At 44.6% G+C, this 15,922-nt stretch overlaps 1 protein-coding gene across 6 annotated transcripts in view; it reads right to left on the bottom strand.

Annotated features, from left to right (window-relative positions):
* Positions 1-15,922, bottom strand: part of ATXN7L1 (ataxin 7 like 1) — a 256,174-nt gene that overhangs the window by 64,548 nt on the left and 175,704 nt on the right. Inside the window, exon 1 of one of the 6 annotated variants that reach the window (XM_027539690.1) lies at positions 3,975-4,495. The exons of the other annotated variants lie outside the window; for them this stretch is intronic. The gene's annotated coding sequence lies outside the window, so the exon portion shown is untranslated. Of the gene's footprint in view, positions 1-3,974; positions 4,496-15,922 lie in introns of those variants that run through there. 6 annotated transcript variants of the gene reach the window in all.

Genomic DNA, 15,922 nt, shown 5'->3' with positions numbered 1-15,922 from the left:
CTTCTTGGAATCACTTAAAGGAAGTAATTTTTAACTTAAGATAACTAAGGGGGCCAGTAGGATAGCAGATAGGTACTCACTTCAAGACAGACAATTCAGGTCCACAAAGAAGTGTTGATTTGTCTTAAGCAATACCCAGTCCCTTCTTCCCCTACCAGGCACGATGGCTGCCCTTCTATTTACAGGTGGAAGGCTGAGGCACAGCTCCCCTCTGCCAGCCCCCTCATCCCTGATACAGCCATCATTTCCACCAAAGGGACTCGGGTCTTAGACTTTGACATTGGGACATAGTCACAGACTCCCCCACCCCTAACCTCCAGAGCAAGAAGAAACCCCACAGGTAAACATTCTCTGCTACCTCTGCTGGCCCCTTCCAGGGCTGGCATCACCTCCTTGGAGTGGCAGCCATGGGGCTGCCCAGCCTGGCTTCTCCAGCACAGGCCCTGGGCTCTCCCAGGCCAAGCAGCACCACCACTGGACAGTCTCCCTTCTGCCTGAATGTTAATTCCATTTCTGCCCCATGGAGGTCACCCTGAACTGGTCCAGCTTCCCTTCCATGGACACTTTGCCAAATGCTTTGTTCCCTGAAATATCCTTCTCCAGGCTAAATACTCTCAGACATCTTCGAAAATCATTCCTCTCAAAAGGTCATTTTCATTCTTCTCCTGATCTCTGGGTCCTCTTTGGCTCCCACGGCCTTCCTAAACTGTGACACTCAGAAGGGAGACCATTATAGGTGGCCAGCTCCCACCTGTCTGTTGTGGATATTGTTCTCCTGTTAAGTCCACCAGGCACTCAAGCTATATTTTTTATTTCTAACAGCCACATCACCCTTAAGTCTTATTTCACACTCTTCACTGCCAAGCTGCTTATCCACAGGTGTCCTTTAAAAATGTCATCTTGTTGGAGTCAGTCCGCTGCTCTGACCTCTGGAGATCTTTCTGGACTCTGACTCATTAATGTAATTGTTCCTCCTCCTAAATCTCTCCTATCTTGAAAAATTGGATAATCCTGCCACTAAGACTATTCTTCTTCTAAATCCTCATTTATAACATGGAAGAGGAGGATGGGGCCAAGTGCACAACATAATATATCCGTTGGGGTGACAGCAACCTGTGGACAGCACTCTAGAGGTGTGACTCTGCTGATCCACCTGCCATTCAGGGCAGGTATGTCACCTGGTCCACACATCTTCATCTTCATTGGTACAGATCCCACAGATGACTAACAAATGGGGCTAAAAACAGCCCTCCTGCTATCAGCAGTTGAAAGACTAAGTGTAAAACTCTTATCAGAGCTTCACACAGTAAGTAATCAAATATGCCTTTATAACTGACAAGAAATACAATAAAAGGAGAAAACCTGGTTTTCCAATTCCCAGACTGCCCTCCTTTTTGGCAACCTATATAGTTGGTTGGTGGCAACCAACTATATACATTAGGCAGCTGAAACCAATACAAGGAGCACTGGCGTCCAAAAGCTGGAGTCTGAATACTGGCTCCCTCCTTCCAGAACCTGTGTTCTGAGGTTAAAAATATCTGCCCTTCAAAGCTATAGGGAGGAGTCAATGAGACAAGGCATGTAAAAGAGGTTTAAAAGTTGAGTCAGGCTATGCAAACATAAAAGAAGCATATTATGATTATTACTACTATAAATCTCTCCAAGATACCATTCCCACTGGCAGAAAGCTGCCAGTTAGGCCAACGAAAAACCTACAGATGCACTCAGGCTGCCAGGAGGCAGGTCTTCCAGCACAGAACAGCTGAACTGCTGTAAAGCATCTTCCTTTTCCCAAGGTTGGTGGGATGTGAGGGTTTGGCCAATTCATATGCAAAAGCCAAAGGGCGAGGAGGATGGCTGGGAAACTTCTCAGTATTCACTGCCAACCTCTCCAACACAAACGCCTGTGGGTTCCCTTCAAGGTTCTTCATTCACTCAGGCTATGAGATTATCTATACAGTAGGGAGGGGGCACCCATAATCACTGTAGGCTGAGAAGCACACAATCTGAGACACCTCCAACCTAAGGCCTTCAAAGGTGGGTCTCCAATCCTACCCCAGCCTGACAGACAGGACGAAGAAATCGGGAGTATAACAGGGTCCCATCCATAAAGGCAGACTGGAATCAAATCAGAACAAAAAGTTTCTTAATCTCTGCATTGCAGCCAGTTCACCCAGTTTGGATGGGGCAATGAATGAGAAGGCGGATGAAAGAAAGATATGTGCGGGCTGGAGCTCTGGCTCCCCAGCTTCACCGTCCAGGCTAAGACCACATCTTTATACTGGGACCAAAGGGCCTGACCTGTCCCTCTCCAGCTCAGTGGGACTATTATGAGAAAGTACAAGGCATGCTCTAAACCGTAGAAGACGAAAAGCAAACCTCATCCTCATTCTCTGCCAGGTTAGAGGAGACCAAAAAACAACACACAATACAAACAACCTTGCTTGTATATTACTGTTGTTGTTATTCAGTCTCTTAAGTCACGTCTGACTCGTTGTGACCCCATGGACCGCAGCACTCCAGGCTTTCCTGATCTCCACTCTCTCCACAGTTTGCTTGGATTTATGTCCATTGAGTTAGCGATGCTATCTAACCATCTCATCCTCCACTGCCCGCTTCTCCTTTTGCCTTCAATCTTTCCCAGCACTGGGGTCTTTTCCAACGAGTCAGCTCTTCACACAGATGAGAGAGACATGGAGGAGAAAAAGAAATCCACTGATGGCAGCACTGGGCAGTGAGAATCACGTCACGTTTCGGCCTATGTCACAGTTACTACCTTGGAAATTTCCATTTCAACCGTCCATTTTCATTTCATGTGTAAGTTGGTGATGCTGGGGGTGGGGAGCAGTGGGAGATTTGGACCTGTCTGAGAGGGACCCGTGTACTTGGATCAGGACAGACTTCCTACTCAGAAGGCCTTTCACAAGGCCCAGGTGATGTTTTCTCCCTCCCTTTCAATTTGTTTGGTTTAAAATATTTAACCAGAGGCACAATGAAGTGTCTCATTTGCCACGTTCTCCTGGACCATTAGACGGGGACTTCACACTTACTACGCTGATGAACATGCTACTTACCCATGCAAATTCTGGGAGCACACACACCAAGATGGGAGGTGCTCAAGGCACGCTCTCAGGGGCTGATTTAATTACACAGCCACGCGGTGGGCAAAGCAGAGCAATTTTTAGCCAACTGCTCTAGTAAATATTATGGGAAGCCCCTTCATAGAGTGCTAATGCTGCCTAGTGATTTCGAACATGTTTGGCTTTAGTTCTCATTCAAACACGCACGTGGTCCCCAAAGACGCAGCCACTGGGGCCAGAAAATCAAATAGATCATGCAGTAGCTGACATGCCGTCTTGCCGTTCAATATTATTATTATTATTATTATTTTAGTACTATAAACCCCGGAGTATTACTGTCATTTCAGTGAGGACAAACTGGAAACTCACTTTTCAGCCCCTGACTTCCTCAGCTCCTCCCCCAGTCCCACCGCCCGCTCTGGGCCGGCTGCACTGCTCCCCAGGGTTGGACAAAACAACCACCAGGAACCTATTTCGGACCTTTGAAACAATACCCAATCACTGCATCCACTCTCCCAGAGCGTCCCAGAGGAAATGGCATCATTACTTTCATTTTACTCCATTTGTGACCAACCAAAAGAAAACAACACATCCTAAGACAATTATCAGGGAATCTGATGTCGGCAGCTGGAGAGGACGCTCCGGAATGTTATCAAGTGACCTCTCGGAGAAATTAATTTTCAAGAGCTAAAATAACCTTCTGCTGCGCACGCCCGCCCGGCCGTTTCTCTAGCTGCAGAAACGGATTTCACTTTCCACAGTTAGAACAGAAAACTCTCAGGCATCCCCATTTTTTCTTTTTTTTTTCCAAAAAAGTCTATAAATAACCCAGGATCAGCAAAATTTATGCAAAACATCCTGCTAGAAGAAGAAATGTAAACTAAAACCACTTACAGCGAGACTCGGGCTGCCAACTTAATCTGATTCTACGACGACTGTAAACACGTTGTACTTTTGGAACCTGAAGCGATCCATATTAGCAGATGTCATCACAGAAAAGAAAAAGAAAAAAAAAAAGAAGAAGACCTCCTCCTCCCAAACTAAATAACAAAAGCCTGGCCCCCAAACAGAGCACTGTGGTTGGGGGTCCAGTGTTCTGCACGGCCCAGGACCCAACGGCTGGCCAGCTGCAGTCAGTACCAGCTATCCGAGCTTGCACACGCCAACTGTTTTGACTACAGGCACTTGTTAAACACAGAGTTTCAGGTCCTACCAGTTGGACACCAGAAGTTCATAGAACTGACCCAGTGCCAAGAACAACAAGCCCAGAAAGCGAAACGGCTGCCTCGTGCGCCGTGTTTTCGTTAACTGTTTATGCAAGCCCCAGACCAATCGGGTAACAATTAAGAAGACAACCGAACTTAAATAACAAAAGCAGAAGATTACCACCTTGAAGGAAATGGAGATGTTTGGCAGATAAAGGACAGTTCAAAGGTGGGGTGGGTGGGGGCTTTTCAGAGAGAATGGGGAGGAGGGGCAGGTGTCACATGACAAACTGCGGTTATTAGCAGAAGGAACTGGGTGCTTCCTTGAAGCATCTTTAACTTAAAGCTTGACATAGAGATTCTGCAAATACTGAGGCCCTGGTACACATCTGGGGTGACTATTACAAGCACTGGAATTTGGACGTTGGCAAATCCCGAAGGAGAAAAAAGGGGTGTGCTGAGCGGAAGTCTTGAGACACGGAATGGGACTTCCAAGTTCCCTGCTTCGTGCAGCAAGGCCGCCGAGCCACAGAGGAAGCAAGGGACTGAGCACGTAAGAAGTGAATGGAGGGACTGCATCCCCGGGCTGCTTCTCACCTGGTCCCGAGAAAGGCTTCCCTTTTCTCTTTGAGGTCAGGGTTGCTGGGGCCAACCTTCCTCCCTCATCCAGTCTGGGATCTAGATTCTCTTACAGGTGACAGTGGATAAAGTATTTTCATTTGGCAAGATAAAATAAAAAGGAATGCTTAAATCACATATTTAACAAAGTTTTTCATTTCTTTCCCAGAATGCATTAAGCCCTATCTCATTTTTACACCAACACAATTGACCAGATCAAATTTTAGAATTATCTGAGGATTTGAGAAAAGTGAATTCCAAGGTTATTGGGATGCAAATGTAAGAATGAGAATTTTGCAATTGCTGAATGGATTCAAATCTAACCTCTGCTCCACCTTCTTCTTCTTCTCTCTCTCATCTGCCTCTGAATTGAAGAATAAAATGTTGCCCCTTTCCCACTCCAGAGGTTTAGTGAAAACTAATGAGTAGGTAGAAACAGGTTGTTTATAAAAACTATTTTAACCACAGGCCAGGTTCATGTTGATTCTGGAGAGTAAATGTCGTTCCTCTGGTTCCAGGGATCTCCAGTGCAGTGGTGGAGGGTATGCACACCCACGTAACGGCTAACCCCTTCCTCCCAAAGGAACCCACATTTTCTTAAAACTACACAGACGTATTTCACCAGGATCTGAAACACAGCAGTTGCCTGATGGATCTAGACAACAGCATAGGCAGCTTGGAGCCTCCCAGACAAAGGAAGGCCAAGGGGAGGAAGAGGTTGGGGGAGGGGAGGGGAGGAGAGGAGGGAAGGGGCTCCCTGGAGAGAAGGGTCTGGTGGGGCAACATGAGGCTCACTACAGCATCCGGCCCCGGATTGACAACTGACTTCTTAAAGCGACCCCAGAATTGTGAGATTGGCCTCTCACTCAGAACTCCAAGGTTTACTTGTCCTCTTCATCACTCACTACAATTACAGGGCCAGTATGATTATCCCCATTTAACAAGGAGGAAAATGGAGGCTCAGAGAAAGCTCGGTCTCAGCCCCATGAACCGTGGCTGTGCTGGTATGGTACTTTATTATCTGCAATTATTTTCATTTTCACAGACAAGTAAACTGAGATTTCTGGAGAGGCTACAAATCATGTCCAAGGCCACACTGCAAATCATCAACAACATCAGGTCTCCTAACTGCTAACCCAGTCCTCCTTGCTTGCCTCTACCACGTTCCAGAACACAGAATGATAGAACTGAAAAGGCCAGTAAAGCTGTCTTGTTAAAAAAGCACATCATCTTTCCTGATTTTCTCAAACTCCCATCCTCACGGTTTCTCAGTTCTTAGATTGCAACTCTCTAACAGGGAGGCTTCCTCTCCACACTGTGGGGAGAGCTCTGGAAGTCTGCATTCCAGAGCTACTATTTCAATGCAAAGCCACCACCTCCACCCAGTCTGCACCCCGTCCTCCTTTGATTTCATTAGCACACCCAGTTGCTAACCCCTGGCTCCTTACCTAATCCCAGTCTAAGCAGCCGCCAGAGCGGATGCCCCAGCAGGCCTGCCAAGCTGTACATGATGCCGCCTGCATCTCCAAGGTGTGCTGTCTCGCATGCAGAAGGGATCTGCCTGAATCTCTTCTCCAACATGTGTATCAAGGTTACGCTTTTGCTGCGTTATTTTGTTACAGAGGCTGATGGAAATAAAGGACCAAATGAAGGATCCCACTGTCATATCCCTTGTCCGTGCCAAGTGGACACACTCCCAGCTTGATAGGGGGTGACATTACTATCCTGTGATACATGTGAGTGGGTTCATTGTAGGTTTGGGCCATTTTATTTGAGAAGTTACAGTAATGAGTTTGCCACAGGGTTTGTAGGAGTGAATGGGGATGAATTTAAGCATTCAGGGCCATGAACAGAGATGCTGAAAATTGACTGCAGAGGGGGAGAGGTCAGGAGGGATGATTAGAAAGTCCTAGAACATTTTACTGCCACTTTGTGAATCTACCTCTCCCCCTTCTTTCTCTCTGAAAATGCAACCAGCAGGGAAGCTGGGTGCTATGGTGGACTTCATGTTGAATATCACTAAGGCAGTCAACATTGTGAACCCTCATCAAATCCGCGTGCTGCTGTTGGTGGGAGAAGCTCTACGGCTAGATGCGATGCACAGGTGGCACCTCCCACCAGTTTATTTGAGGTTGTTTTGGTAACCACAGGACATTTGCATCCATGCTGCCTGAAAATTATATGGGGCCTGGGTAAATCAGAACAGTCTCAGCAGGAAAATTCACTGGCTTACATGACACAAAGTGAGGAGAATATTTCCATGAACCTTGTGACTCCTCTGAGCACAGAGACCATTTTTTTTTTAAACCAAAAAGTAGGACACAGGGTTTGACAAGCATTGGGAAGACAGGATAGGCTATTAAAAAGTAGAACTCCTGAAAATCTGAGGGGCATGGCCACTAAATCAGTAAAATTAGCAAAAGTAGGCTAATAGAGGGATGCAGAATTATTAGCATTAGTTTGTTGTGGCTGTTACTGGTGTGCTTAACAAAGGCAGTTCTATCATAGACCAGACAAACAGTGCTCTGCTTGCAGATATGGTGATTTGGGGAGGGCTGGTAAGGACAGTACATCCAGTTTGGAGCAGGACAGCGGTGAAGGAGACAAAGCTGAGGTCTGCCGCCCACGCTCTGGGCTTTCAGACCCCTCCACTGAGGGCACTGCATCAGAGTACATACGCACAGAAGGAACCTGCGCAGGACCAAGTAAGGTCTTAAAAATACGGCCTGCATATGTGGCTAGGTTGCTAAGTTGCTTTAGTCGTGTCCAACTCTTTGTGACCCTGTGGACTGTATAGCCTACCAGGTTTCTCTGTCCATGGGGATTCTCCAGGCAAGAATACTGGAGTGGGTTCCCATGCCCTTCTCCAGGGGATCTTCCTGACCCAGGGATCTAATGCACATCCCTTATATCTCCTGCACTGGCAGGCAAGTTCTTGACGACTAGCACCACCTATGAAGCTGCATATGTGGAGAGCAGTCAAGAAAAGACAGAGGCCTGAGCTCTCAGGAGAAACAGAGAAGCAAAGTTACACAGCAGTAACTTGCGGCTGCTGTTGGATGCAGGCCTGACTTTACTCCCTGATGCTGCCCTGCAGACTTCCAGGTCAGGACCTGAGGCTCAGCTGGACACTCTTCCCTTTTGCCCTGTTACCTGGGTTCACAGGGACTGGGCCAGCCTGCCTGGTCGTACCTGGACCTGGCTTTTGGCATAACCCTTGGTAATGTGAACTCATGACCAGAGCTGCAGAGACAGGTTTGCACATACGGGACCACAGACCCTAGATTCTTCAGAAGATAGTCAGTTTCAACCAGCCTTGGCTGACACTACACCATAATTTGAAAAACGACTTTATACTGAAGGTCAGCCAATGTGGGTTGACTGCAGTCTGGACTACTAGACTTCACGTTCCTTGAGGACTTGTTCAGAGTCTCGCTTATCTTTGGAAGCCAATGTCCTGCCAGAGTATGGAAGTCTTGCTATGCCTTTTAATACAGGTTTTAAATGAATGAAGTTCCACTTAATGTGAACCACAGATAGATGAATACCTTATGAGATATACCTGAAGGTGAATATCTTTTTGTTAAGTATGTATGAAATTTGGTGTTCAATTAATTTTGTTTCCATTAATTAATTTTTTTTAAAGTACAATATTTCATTATTGTTTTTTTAGATTTCTTCCCCACCCCCCACCAAGTCAAATTTGGTATTTTTTAAAGTTGTATTATGGTTCAAGTTAGAGAGAAGGTAGAAAGGCTTTCCACTTAAGATTAAAAATACTAAATCTTCAAAAAATTGTAGCTACTTTGTAATAGGAATCTTTCCAAAGGTCTTCATTCTCTTGTACTCTGTTCTCTTAAATGGTATATACTTTGAACATTATTTGATCTTTTTTTTTTATATAACTCAAGGTCACTGTTAAGGGCATTCATTTCTATACTTTGTTACAAAATGGTGATATCAGGGTCTACCACACCTTTCAGACTTTTTGACCCTGATCCATCTCAAGAAATGAATTTTACATGGCAACAACCTGGTATGCACAAAAACTTCAAAGGTTGTAAGATTTATCTTTACTAAGTAAAAACCACTTGAATATTTTCTCTTCTCTTCTATGCCATGGTTTCAAATGTTGGTCAGGGATGGCTAAAGTGATCACCCCCACCATCACAAGAGGCACCTGTGGCATACAAACAGAGAAAGTACACAGGCCTTCTGTCCTACACAAAAAGGGCTTCAGCGTCCCCACTTGCAGCCTTTTACTTTCTTTTTGGCTGCACTGGGTCTTCATTGTGGTGCAAGGGCTTTTCTCTAGTTGTGGTGTTAGGGGGCTTCTCTAGTGCTGGCATGTGGGTTTCTCTCGTTGCCACGACATATGGGAATCTTAGTTCCCCGACTACAAATGGAACCCGAGTCCCCTGCACTGGCAGGTGGATTCTTAATCCACTGGACCACCAGGGAAGTCCCTGGCTTTTACTCTCCTCCTGCATCTGGTGTCACTTATACTCAGTCAGGGCCTGCCTCCACAGTCCTACTCACAGAGTTCTAATTTGCCAAACCTGGAAATCAGACCATCCAGCTTGCTTGTGTAAACGGAGTGTAAAGTGTTGCTCCATGAAAGCCTGAGGGGTGCCCCATGGATGACTCATGGGGTGAGGTATTCTTATGTGCTAGAGTTCCTGGTGGGGCTCCCAGAAGTCTTGCCCAGCGGCAAGGCTCATGACACTGAGGTGTTACTGGATTTGTTCACCCACATGTGAACATGAGTGTTTCTCCTTTGAAAGGAATAGTCTGATCACTGGGCTTCAAGGGCTATTAAATGACAGAGGCTCCCAGCAGTAATATAGCTTCGGGAATGACCAGCTCTGGGCTCCAGTGTATGAGAAGTATTCCCTAGAGTAACTGACTCTACTTCAGGCAGTTTGTAACAACAGTGCAGTATTTTGATCTCCACTCTGATATGCCCTTTGCCCTGTAATTTACAGCTCCTCCTGGACTACACTTCGACTCTCAGGAGTCTTCCCACCTAAATCAAAGATGCTAATCTAACAGGCTTATGAGTTGTCTCCTAGTGAAATTTTGAAGTGATGTGCATGTGTATGTGTGTGAAGATATCTTAAATTGATTTTAAATAACTATAGCAGAGCGGGTAGATACTGTGTCCCTAAAGAAACCTAGATAACAAGCAATCAGGCACTGGTCACATAAACTATTGGCACATCTATTCAGTGGAATTTCTGCTGCTGCTGCTGCTAAGTCGCTTCAGTTGTGTCCGACTCTGTGCGACCCCATAGACGGAAGTCCAGCAGGAATTTCTGGGAAGCTATAAAAATGATGATGTAGATCTATACTTACTGAAATATGTCCACAATAATTGCAGACAGAAAAAAAAGATTTCAAGACAATGCCTACAATAGGATTCCATTTTTATTTTTTTAAATATAAAATATATGCAAAGAGGTACACATGTATAACACATATATAAACACATACACATGGGAAAAAGATGGAAAGTTTTACATGGAAATATTTATTTTTATTTCCTAAAATGGTTGGTGGTTTTTAAAATGTATCAGTTTTATAATAAGAAAAAAGCATTTTCACTTTGAAAAAATAAAATTCTACATTATTATGCAAAAAAGTACTTCTGCTTGTGGCACTCACCCCATTCTCATCTTGTAAGTGACTGCTCCCCCGGGAACACTCACTATATCCATGTATCCATCCATAGGGGGACACACTCAAGCTGAGGCACACTCACTTCTCATGAGTTATGATGTCTTTTCAAACTTTTAAAAGAGTTCTATTCCTATATAATAGGGTAAGTTGAATCTTTATTGGAGAATTTTCACATTAATGCATATGAAGGCAAAGGAAGGGCTTATGGTTTTACTTTTAAGGGTCATGTTCTCTTCTCTGATGGAGTTAAGGGGAAATGTAAATCCTGAAACTAGTTACCTCCCTGGCAGATGCAGGCTACCAGGTCTATCCATTCTCCAGGAAGACAAGAAAGAGCTGACACCATCTAGATTCTGAAGCTAATTTTCTTCCAAGACAGAGTCCATTCAAAGCATAAACTGATGTTGGGTTTAAGGACAGGAACAATCCCTAATTTGTGTTCTCTCTACAAAGTGTATTCACATCCAAGAAATATCGCCTCTCAAAATGACTAGGAGGAAGGGCAAGCAAATGTACTATTCTGAAGTTGACAAATGAGGAAAATAAGATGTATCAAGGGGGGGCTTTCGAACTGTGATGCTGGAGAAGACTCTTGAGAGTCCCTTGGACTGCAAGGAGGTCAAATCAGTCAATCCTAAAGGAAATCAACCCTGAACATTCATTGGAAGGACTGATGCTGAAGCTGAAGCTCCAATACTTTGGCCACCAGATGCAAAGAGCCAACTCACTGTAAAAGACCCTGATGCTGAGAAAGATTGAAGGCAAGAGGAGAAGGGGACGACAGAGAATGAGATGGTTGGATGGCACCACAGACTCAATGGATATGAGTTTGAGCAAGCTCCAGGAGATGGTGAAAGACAGGGAAGCCTGGTGTGCTGAAGTCCACAGGATCGTAGAGTAGACACGATGTAGTGACTGAACAATAATAACAACACTACTAGAGAGAGATTCAAACCATTCTCTTGGGTTTATTCTCCATTTTCTGTGCCACTGCATTCTTTCCAGAAGCAAAGTAACCATATACCTATTATCCTAACCGGACAACTTTGAAAGGGAAAAGAGGTACATTTAAACACAGGCTTCAGGGCATCTACGAACAAAGCTAGTGGAGATGATGGAATTCCAGTCAAGCTGTTTCAAATCCTAAAATATGACGCTGTGAAAGTGCTGCTCTCAATATGTCAGCAAATTTGGAAAACTCAGCAGTGGCTACAGGACTGGAAAAGGTAAGTTTTCATTCCAATCCTAAAGAAAAGCAATGTCAAAGAATGCTCAAACTGCCGCACAATTGCACTCATCTCACACGCTAGTAAAGTAATGCTCAAAATTCTCCAACCCAGACTTCAGCAATACGTGAACCGTGAACTTCCAGATGTTCAAGCTGGATTTAGAAAAGGCAGAGGAACCAGAGATCAAATTGCCAACACCCACTGGATCATCAAAAAAGCAGGAGAGTTCCAGAAAAACATCAATTTCTACTTTATTGACTATGCCAAAGCTTTTGACTGTGTGGATCACAATAAACTGTGGAAAATACTGCAAGAGATGGGAATACCAGACCACCTGATCTGCCTCTTGAGAAATCTGTATGCAGGTCAGGAAGCAAAAATTAGAACTGGACATGGAACAACAGACTGGTTCCAAATAGGAAAAGGAGTATGTCAAGGTTGCATATTGTCACCCTGCTTATTTAACTTACATGCAGAGTACATCAAGAGAAACGCTGGGCTGGAAGACGCACAAGCTGGAATCAAGATTGCTGGGAGAAATATCAATAACCTCAGATATGCAGATGACACCACCCTTATGGCAGAAAGTGAAGAGGAACTAAAAAGCCTCTTGATGAAAGTCAAAGTGGAGAGTGAAAAAGTTGGCTTAAAGCTCAACATTCAGAAAACGAAGATCATGGCATCCGGTCCCATCACTTCATGGCAAATAGATGGGGAAACAGTGGAAACTGTTTTATTTTTTTGGGCTCCAGAATCACTGCAGATGGTGACTGCAGCCATGAAATTAAAAGACGCTTACTCCTTGGAAGGAAAGTCATGACCAACCTAGATAGCATATTAAAAAGCAGAGACATTACTTTGCCAACAAAGGTCCGGCTAGTCAAGGCTACGGTTTTTCCAGTAGTCATGTATGGATGTGAGAGTTGGACTATAAAGAAAGCTGAGTGCCACAGAATTGATGCCTTTGAACTGTGGTGTTGGAGAAGACTCTTGAGAGTCCCTTGGACAGCAAGGAGATCCAACCAGTCCATTCTAAAGGAAATCAGTCCTGACTATTCATTGGAAGGACTGATGCTGAAGCTGAAACTCCAATACTTTGGCCACCTGATGGGAAGAACTGACTCATTTGAAAAGACTCTGATGCTGGGAAGGATTGAGGGCAGGAGGATAAGGGGACGACAGAGGATGAGATGGCTTGATGGCATCACCGACTCAATGGACATGGGTTTAGGTGGACTCCAGGAGTTGGTGATGGACAGGGAGGCCTGGCATGCTGCGGTTCATGGGGTCACAAAGAGTTGGACATGACTGAGCAACTGAACTGAACTCAGGGCATCAGGTACAAACTGTGACTCTCCCAGGCAAACTAGGCTTTATAGTCACTTTAGATATAATCTAGGATGGAACAACAGACTGATTCCAAGTAGGAAAAGGAGTACGTCAAGGCTGTATATTGTCACCCTGCTTATTTAGCTTATATGCAGAGTACATCAAGAGAAACGCTGGGCTGGAAGACGCACAAGCTGGAATCAAGATTGCTGGGAGAAATATCAATAACCTCAGATATGCAGATGACACCACCCTTATGGCAGAAAGTGAAGAGGAACTAAAAAGCCTCTTGATGAAAGTCAAAGTGGAGAGTGAAAAAGTTGGCTTAAAGCTCAACATTCAGAAAACGAAGATCATGGCATCCGGTCCCATCACTTCATGGCAAATAGATGGGGAAACAGTGGAAACAGTGTCAGACTTTATTTTTTGGGGCTCCAAAATCACTGCAGATAGTGACTGCAGCCATGAAATTAAAAGATGCTTACTCCTTGGAAGGAAAGTTATGACCAACCTAGATAGCATATTCAAAAGCAGAGACATTACTTTGCCAACAAAGGTCCGTCTAGTCAAGGCTATAGTTTTTCCTGTGGTCATGTATGGATGTGCGAGTTGGACTATGAAGAAATCTGAGCACTGAAGAATTTGATGCTTTTGAACTGTGGTGTTGGAGAAGACTCTTTAGAGTCCCTTGGACTGCAAGGAGATCCAACCAGTCCATTCGGAAGGAGATCAGTCCTGGGTGTTCTTTGGAAGGAATGATGCTAAAGCTGAAACTCCAGTACTTTGGCCACCTCATGCAAAGAGTTGACTCATTGGAAAAGACTCTGATGCTGGGAGGGATTGGGGACAGGAGGAGAAGGGTACGACAGAGGGTGAGATGGCTGGATGGCATCACCGACTCAATGGACGTGAGTTGAGTGAACTCCGGGAGTTGGTGATGGACAGGGAGGCCTGGCGTGCTGCGATTCATGGGGTCGCAAAGAGTCGGACATGACTGAGTGACTGAACTGAACTGAGCGCTCTCCTATGCTACTCCCTCCATGATACCTTTTGAATAGGAGAGAGAAATGGAACATGGTTACATGTCTAATTTACTTTAAAGCACTTGAGTGTGTAAACAAATGCAAGAGAAAACAAGAGTACGTAGCTGGTGTTTTATTGTGTATGAACCAGTTGGTCTTGGCTGCTACCTCTAGGGGTGATCAGCTCACAGGGTATGAAGAATACAAAGTCTGGATTCATCAACTGGTGTTAACCTGAGGTCACATTCCCACACTGCCTACTTTAAATCCTTTGGCTATCTGGATAAACATTCTTTTTTTTTTTTTGACTGGTTTTATTTTATTTTTAATACAATTTTAATAAAAATTGGTTTTATTTATTTTTTTTTTACTTTACAATATTGTATTGGTTTTGCCATACATCAACATGCATCCGGATAAACATTGTGAACATAAAAAAAATGGGCTAGTGTTGGTGAAACTTGTGATTTAGTATAACGAATGCTAGAAATGGGTTCTTATTGGTGTTCAGGGTATGCAGCCTGGCAAAAAACGTTTAGTGACATCCCCACCCTTGCGTAAACAGGGTCCTGGAGGCTCCCCTGAGTGCAGCTGTCACAGCAGGAAGGTTGATGACAGCATGAAGCTGACACAGGGAAACAGTCCTGTCTCTGGACAACTTCTGCAGCTGCCTTGAGCGAACCTTTTCTCTGAGGTACGGCTGGAACAGACCAACAGAGAGAGGGCTGGGACTTCATCAAGTTCACCAAACAGGTTGGTCAAACTGCTTTCTCCCTACTTGATAAACATTTGTTTGATAACTGTCTATCTCTGCAGCAGACTTCAGTCTAACACTTGCATTCATTACCACCTGGTGGTGAGGTTGTGGGAGTAGAAGCTAAGCTTCACCACCTCAACCTTCTACAGGGGCAACTGTTGCATGGTCAGACCGGCGCAGGTCAGTCCAACCAAGCTGCCAGTGGAGGCTCACACAAGTTTCAGCACAGGATCCCTGAATACCTGGTCCTCTTCACCAGATAAGGAGCTTCCTGAAAGCAAAGACCAGGTATGTCTTGTTCACTATCCACTCCTCAGCCTCACACAGTGCCTGCTCATAGAAAGTGTGTGATGGGGGACTTTCTCGGTAGTCTAGGGGATAAGACTCTGTGCTCCCAATGCAGAGAACCTGGGGTTCAATCTCTGGTTGGGGAACTAAGATCTCACCTGCTGCAATTAGAGAAGCTTGCATGCCACAACTAGAGACATGTGTGCTACAATGAAGATGCAATGCAGCCAAAATATAAAAAAGTGTGTGATGGATATTTATCCAATGAATAAATAAATGAATAGAAATTCTGTCATTTCTAGAATCTATTTTACTAGCTCTAAGCTGTGACTGTTCTTTATTCCACGAATGACAACTAATCCTCAAAAACCATAATCTACTGTTTGTCCTGGGTTAATACTTTAAAAAGCAATAAATAAACTAGTGGTAAAAACCACTGGGATCACATTAATCCTCACAGAAAATGTCATGAGATTGGTATTATTATCCCAGTGTTCAGATGAGGAAATCAAAGACCAGAGAGGTCAAAACTCGAGTTAGTAAAGTCAGACCTGAACTCAGGTCTGTCTGACTCCAAGTAGTCAACTGCTACCCAGAGCTGGCCATCACTCAGTTCTGCAGGTGTGTGTTTTTTTTTTCCCTTTACTTTTCTCTCCCTTTTCTTTTTCTTTTTTAATCTACTTTTATTCTACTTACTTTGTGTTATCCTATTGAA

This window comes from Bos indicus x Bos taurus, chromosome 4 (genome assembly GCF_003369695.1).
Source record: "Bos indicus x Bos taurus breed Angus x Brahman F1 hybrid chromosome 4, Bos_hybrid_MaternalHap_v2.0, whole genome shotgun sequence".
NCBI lineage: Eukaryota > Metazoa > Chordata > Mammalia > Artiodactyla > Bovidae > Bos > Bos indicus x Bos taurus.
The sequence above is the reverse complement of the archived record's forward strand: the minus strand, read 5'-3'. Positions and strand labels throughout refer to the sequence as shown.